Source organism: Sceloporus undulatus, chromosome 4 (assembly GCF_019175285.1).
Source record: "Sceloporus undulatus isolate JIND9_A2432 ecotype Alabama chromosome 4, SceUnd_v1.1, whole genome shotgun sequence".
NCBI classification, from domain to species: domain Eukaryota; kingdom Metazoa; phylum Chordata; class Lepidosauria; order Squamata; family Phrynosomatidae; genus Sceloporus; species Sceloporus undulatus.
This window is the reverse complement of record NC_056525.1, coordinates 15,770,889-15,777,655: the sequence shown is the minus strand read 5'-3', so window position 1 is coordinate 15,777,655 and position 6,767 is coordinate 15,770,889. Positions and strand designations below refer to the sequence as shown.

At 38.8% G+C, this 6,767-nt stretch overlaps 1 pseudogene; it reads right to left on the bottom strand.

The window, feature by feature from the left end:
• LOC121928137 overlaps nucleotides 1–6,173 on the bottom strand; it is a 33,011-nt pseudogene extending 26,838 nt beyond the window's left edge.
• Between the last annotated feature and the right edge of the window lie 594 nt (nucleotides 6,174–6,767).

The following is a 6,767-nucleotide window of genomic DNA, read 5'->3' as shown; positions in this document are numbered from 1 at the left end:
GCCCAACACCATCGGGCCTGAAGAGGAAGAGCCCTCCCCTCCCTCCTTTCAACTGTCATCTTCTGGCCTGGGAGGAAGTGAAAGGACAGGCCCAATGCCATCGGGCAGAAGAGGATGAGTCCTCCCTTCCCTCCTTCCAACTGTCATCTTCTGGCCTTAGAGGGAGTGAAAGGACAGGGCCAACGTCATCGGGCCTGAAGAGGAAGAGCCCTCCCCTCCCTCCTTCCAACTGTTATCTTCTGGCCTTAGAGGGTGCAAAAAAACAGGCCAAACTTCATTGGGCCTGAAGAGGAAGAGCCCTCTAATAATGGAATATATATTGGACAAAATATATTGTTTTAAAAATTAAACAATTTAAAAAAGTGAAAACAATTATTATGCATTGAACTTTAAAATATATATTTTTAAAAAATCCCTATACAGGCCTTAAAATCTGAATTATACAGCATTTAAAGCCCAGCCCTTCTCAGATTGAAAAAACCTGAGTGCATAAGAATGTTTTTATCTGCTGTTGAAAGGAAAGCAGGGATGAGACCATCCTGGCCTTTCTGCTGTTGAGAAAAAGTCTTCATATGTCTAGGGCTCTCCCCCAGCCATGGCTTTAATCCCTGGGAACTAGGGGTTCCAGCTGCAATGAGACGTCTTACAAGCATGCATCTCCTTTACACTTATACTGAACAAGTAGATTTCAGGGGCTGAGAGCCTATGGGCAGAGCTTGGGAAATTAATTGTTTTGGAATCAGAATCCCAGAAAACCCAGAATTCCAAGGTTGCATGACTGGTGATCTTCTGAGTGGTGGACTGTGGGAGCAATAGTCTCAAAACATAGCTTTTCCAAAATTTGAACAGGAATGTGGACAGCGACCATAGCTGTGAAGATGGACACGTGAACAACTCTTGCTTGTATTCAAAGAGCTAGCTGTGATAGCCTGTTGTAGTATGAAAAGACATAAAGAAAACAAGTAGCACATTTGAGACAAATTAGGAAGAAGAAATATCTAGCATAACCTTTCATGGGCATGATCCACTTTATCATCTGCCAAGCCATCTATGCCCATGATATGGACTTCACCCATGAAAGCCTAGAAATGTCTTCTTCCCAGATAGTTTCAAAGATGCTATGGGATTCCCTTCTGTCTTTTTAATGTTCATTAATCCAGTGTAAGGATCTGAGAAATTGCATTTTCTTTTTTAAATCCCCAGATACTCCTTGGGCTGTTGCACACTGCAGAATTAAAACAGTTTGCCCCTGCTTTAACAGTCATGGCTCCATCCTATGGAATCCTGGGATTTGTAATTTGTTGTGGCACCAGAGCTCTCTGACAGAGAAAACTAAATACTGTATTTCACAAAATTACAAATCCCAGAATTCCATTGTATTGAGCCATGGCAGTTGGTCTCAAACTGCATTAATTATGCAGTATAGATGTAGTCTCAGATATTATAAGGAAGTGTCAATCTGGTATAAGCACCAGTTTGGTAGAGTGGTTGGACTTCCAACTCTGGAGGCCAGAGTTCAATTCCCAGCTTGGCCATGGAAACCCACTGGATGCCCTTGGGTAAGTCACATGTCCTCAGCCTCAGGGGAAGGCAATGGTAAGCCTTCTCTGAACAAATCTTGCCAAGAAAACCCCATGATCGGTTCACCTTAAGGTCACCATAAGTCAAAAACGACTTGAAGCCACACAACACATACACACACAATCTGGTATGTACTATGTCTTTTGCCTGCTGTATTTAGCTTGCTGCTCAGCATGGGAGTTAAGAAGTTATTGTCCCAATAACAAAGGGATAACTGAGTCCCAATTACAACTGCACCTTAACACGGGATAACTCTTCTTGTATAGTACCTGGTAACTGCAGCACAGGCAGACCTTGAAATGTGTGACATTCCTCTTGTAGTGCACCCACAACCTGTAACTAAAAACATTACAGTTACAGCATCTCATGCTGCTGCCATGTCCTCTGTTCACACAATCTCTAGATGCGAGAGGAATGTGTTTGGTTCACAGGCCAGCAACGTAGAGCATTTGGATATTTAGGGCTTGTCTACATGGCTATTTACTCTGAATTGCCACTGAACTCACTGCATTGTTTATGTGATGCAAGGCCAAAACCCTGAATTGGACATAATATTTACACTCAATTCAGTCTTTCTTCCCCTTAACCTGAGTTTAAAAACCTTATATTTTAAGTAACTAAAAGCAATTAGTTACTTTAAAACGGTAAAGCAAGTGTGTGTGTGTGTGTGTGTGTGCGCGCGCGCACACCTTAAAGTTGTCTGTCAATTTATGGCAATGCCCATGAATTTTACAAGATATTCTCAGGCAAGGAATATTCAGAGGAGTTTGCCACTGCCAATCAGAGATTTAGCAGATAAGCACCTGGTATTCCCTGGTAGCCTCCCATCCAAGTGCTAACCAGGGCTGACCCTGTTTAGCTTCCAAGATCAGATGAGATCATGGTATTTAGGCCTTTAAATTAAAAATCACAAAATCTCATCTCCCAAGAAAACAAAAGACTGTGCAGTGATACCTTTATTAAGCCAACCACAAGGCAAAACATACATTATGCAAGTTTAGAAAGCTCAAAGGTGCCTTCATCAGACATGAATGTTAAAAGTCATTTTAGGGGAAGAAAATTGACAATGGAGGTATTTTTTGCTCATTCTGCTTGGCAGTATAATGATGTTTTTTTGTTGTTTTTGTTTTTGGAGTTTGCTATATTTTTGCTGCATGACCAATACAGCTGTCTCTGAATAGACTGATTGATCAATTGATCGATCGATAGATTTTTTGTAAAGTAAAGAGTTATGCACAAAAAATATCCACTATAATAGTAATTCACTACTTTTAGGATCTTGGAACTGTAACCATAGCTAATTTCTTTTAAAATAAGTTTCCAAATGCTTGCTGTCAAATTTCAATTAAAAAAAACTCCTTCCTAAGGGAGAAAAAGTGTTGTGTTTTAGTCTAGGAAAGCAGCTAGAACAGCTTGCTCAGGATAATTTCTCCAGGGAGTAGTGACATAATGCATCCATTCCCTTGGCAGCTTTCAGTTTCTTTATCAGTGCTTATACAGCAAATCTTCCTTGGTCTTGCTGACCTTGGCAGCATTGAGGATTCTTATTTTCACATGGCTGAAGTGCTGTTCTTTCACAAGGGGGGGGGGGACCTTCCCTATGCATTAATAAGTAACTGAGAGAATATTTCCACCCAGAACATATGTGTTCTTCTCACCCTTCTTTCTTCACCTGTTTTTAGATTTCTAAGAACATGGCGTTGCTATGACAAGTAATTTTTTTTCTTTTGCAAATATATTAGTATTCTTTTCTATAAGAACTGCTATACCAGTGTAACTGATTCTTTTCTACTGTGTATTTTACTAAATCTCTTAAAGAACAGAGGGTTAAAAAAACTAGTATATAATGTGACCTTTCTCACATTTGTTTGTTTTATGGAAAAGCCTGGTTTATACAGATGCCTTACATGGATTAATCATTTGTTAGGTAGACACCCATTAATCTTTTTTTCTCGCTGTGTAAATGAATTCATGTGAAAGTGGCATGTGAATCACCTATACATTAAAGATCTATAATCACTCCTTACATATTTGTATTATGTTCACTTACACTATCTTATCTACTCCCACATTTCCTCAGACATTCACTCCAGAAGTGACCTCCCACCATTAACTATGTGATTTTAGTACTATGGTTTCTATGTTCTTAGAACTAAATCTAGCTAATAGTTCCAAATGGAATAACCTCACTGAATCAAAGAGAAGCTGGTAAGTCAACAGTTATACATGTTTAATTAATTTAATATATTTTATTCTTTTTGGGAACAACATTTAGATTTAGGTCTATGCTTTAGCATTTTTAAAAGGATTGATGTTTTATTTTAATTTATTTTATTATCTTCTCATGCATTTTCTTTTGTATTATGGGTTTTAGGCATCCCGCATGTTAGCATTTTGGTCCCCCAACCAGCATGGGGAGAGTTAATAGGCTTAAATATATGAAACTGACTAATTGTCATCATTTCCAATTCCATGAAAAAATTTATTGCCAATTCTGTTACCTCTTTTCTCAGATCTTTATAGCAGGGCTGCTGGCTGTTCTATGGCTGATCACCATCCTCTCAAGATTTTTGATAGGATGGGTGGGAATATAGGAGCCCTGGTGGTGCAGTGGTTAAATGCTTGTACTGCAGCCATTCACTCAAAACCACAAGGTTGCGAGTTCAAGACCAGCAAAAGGGCCCAAGCTCGACTCAGGCTTGCATCCTTCCGACGTCGCTAAAATGAGTACCCAGACCGTTGGGGGCAAATTAGCTTACTTGCTAATTAGTTTACTTGCTGTTCACCGCTATGATCTTTGGAATAGCGGTATATAAATAAAAAACAAAAAAAATATAGCATCCAACCCGCACAGAACTCCATCCTAGCCATTATGGATGCAGAATCTTGGTATACCAATTTTCCCACAGAAGAATTGATGAGACACCATGAGTAACATTTTGAATGGGCCACAGGACACTTAACCACCAAACTCTGTCATTTTATTCTTGCTCATGACTACTTCATTTTTGGAAGTAGCATATACCTACAAGTTAATGGCACTGCTATGAACATGGAAATACAGTATACAAATATCTTTATAGTTGATCTAGAACCATAATTCCTCAGTTCCTATATCCAGAAATATCTCCATTGCTTGCCTAATGGAAAAGGAGCACTGGAGAATGTCAACAACTTTTACCCCTTCACTAACCTAAGCCTGGAATAATTCACACCACAGGTACACTTGACAGTCTATTAGTTTATGCATTTGGATGATTGTGACACATACTTGCATGTTTTTAGTTTCCACCCAGTAAACACTGCCCAAACTATTGTTTTATAGCCAACCACATCTAATCAGGCCCACCACAAAGACAGGAATGCAGAACTCAGGGATTTACTAAAAGCATTCTTCATAGTGCTGTCCATCCAATGAAGGTAAATAATAAATCAGCAAGACAAGATTGGTGCACAGGAACAATCTATTACAAGAAAGACTGAAATCAGAAAATGACACAACACCAATAGTTGTCACTTGTAGGTCTTAGTGGAGACTATTATCAATGAGCTGAAACAATCTGGGTGGCAAGCTTTTGAATGCTTATAGATAGCCTCTCAACCTGAAATGAGTATCCTACCTAAACAGCATAACATGGATGACAATACGGGAATAAGACCATGCCACAAATTCAGATGCCAAGTCTGTCTCCATCTACTGCTGCAGCAATATTATAGGTTTTAATAATGTCACCTCCAACATCAAGGTATATTTACATACTCATTCTCAATGTGATATCTGCCATTCTTTCTCAGCAATGCCCCTTTCATTCTCTGCATTGTATAAACAAAACATTCTCCTTGCAGGCGGATAACCAACATAAGGTTGATGTTAGAAATGACAGTACCAAAAAAACATAGTGGCAGAATATTTTAATCTTCTTGGACATACAAGCAATGACCTTGAACTAACTGTTTTCTAGCAAAGAAACCTCAAGCAGAGGTATGAATAAAGTTAATGATTTCTTGGCCCACAACATATATTAATATTCACAACTGTTCATGAACATTTAATATTTGATTCCTTAAGACTTTAGTCTAAATACCCTAAAGGCAATGTGTTTTTTAAAACTAACCATAGTCAGCTCTGGCTAGTACTTGGATGGGAAACTGTCGATGAATATCAGGTGCTGTAGGAAGAAGGATGAAAATGAGGGATTCCTTGCATTAAAAAAAACCATACGAAATTCATGGGGTCACCATAAGTTGACAGACAACCTGAAGGTGCATGTGTGCATGCACACACACACACAGTTAAATTATTTTAATTCTGTACATTGTTCAATTGCATTTACAATATATATTTTCTTTTTACAGAGAATTTTAAAAATATATTTTAAAAATCTGTATTGTTTTAATATTTTGAAAACTGCCTAAAATTCCAGTACCATGAAAAATGTGGACTATGACTGAATAAAGCATAATGGTTGGCATCCTGATTTACAGTTATGTTTCCTTTCATTGGACTCTATCACACAAGGGATTTACCACACAGTAATTGTAGCCCAAACATTGCCCAAGTGCTCCAAAAGAGCAGAGGTGGGATTGTCCATCGTGCTTCTGAAACGTAATTGAGGCATTCTGCTGTTCTTCCATCGACCAGTCATTCACGGAGAAGATATTTTTGTAATAACAGAAGATCCCGTTATAATAACAGAAGGTCCCATTATTACAAAAATGGCTTCTCCGCGAATGATTGATCAACAGAAGAACGAGAGTGTATCAGTGACGTTTCAGAAATGCGATGGACGATCTCACCTCCGTGCTTCTGGAGCATTTGGGCAATGTTTGGGTTACGATTACCATGCGGTAAGTCCCTCATGTGATAAGAGTGGGAGGGGGCTAGCTGTGTTGTACTGAAGCAAATCACTTGCCCATACTTCAGACTTCTGTCACATGGACAGGCTTTCTTGAGTTAAAGGTGAATTCTGTGGGGTTAGTTCTTTAGGTCATTCATAACTGTGTTTGCATTCATTAATTAATGGTTCAAATTTAAGATCTCAACCATTAATAAGGAGGTTTAATAGTGGTAGGGATAATAATACATAAGAATTTCCCATATACAGAGAACTGGCATTCATTGGTGGGTTACAAACCGCCATGAAAGTACAGAGTCAGTCCGTACTAGTGTTAGGAAGGTGCGGTGC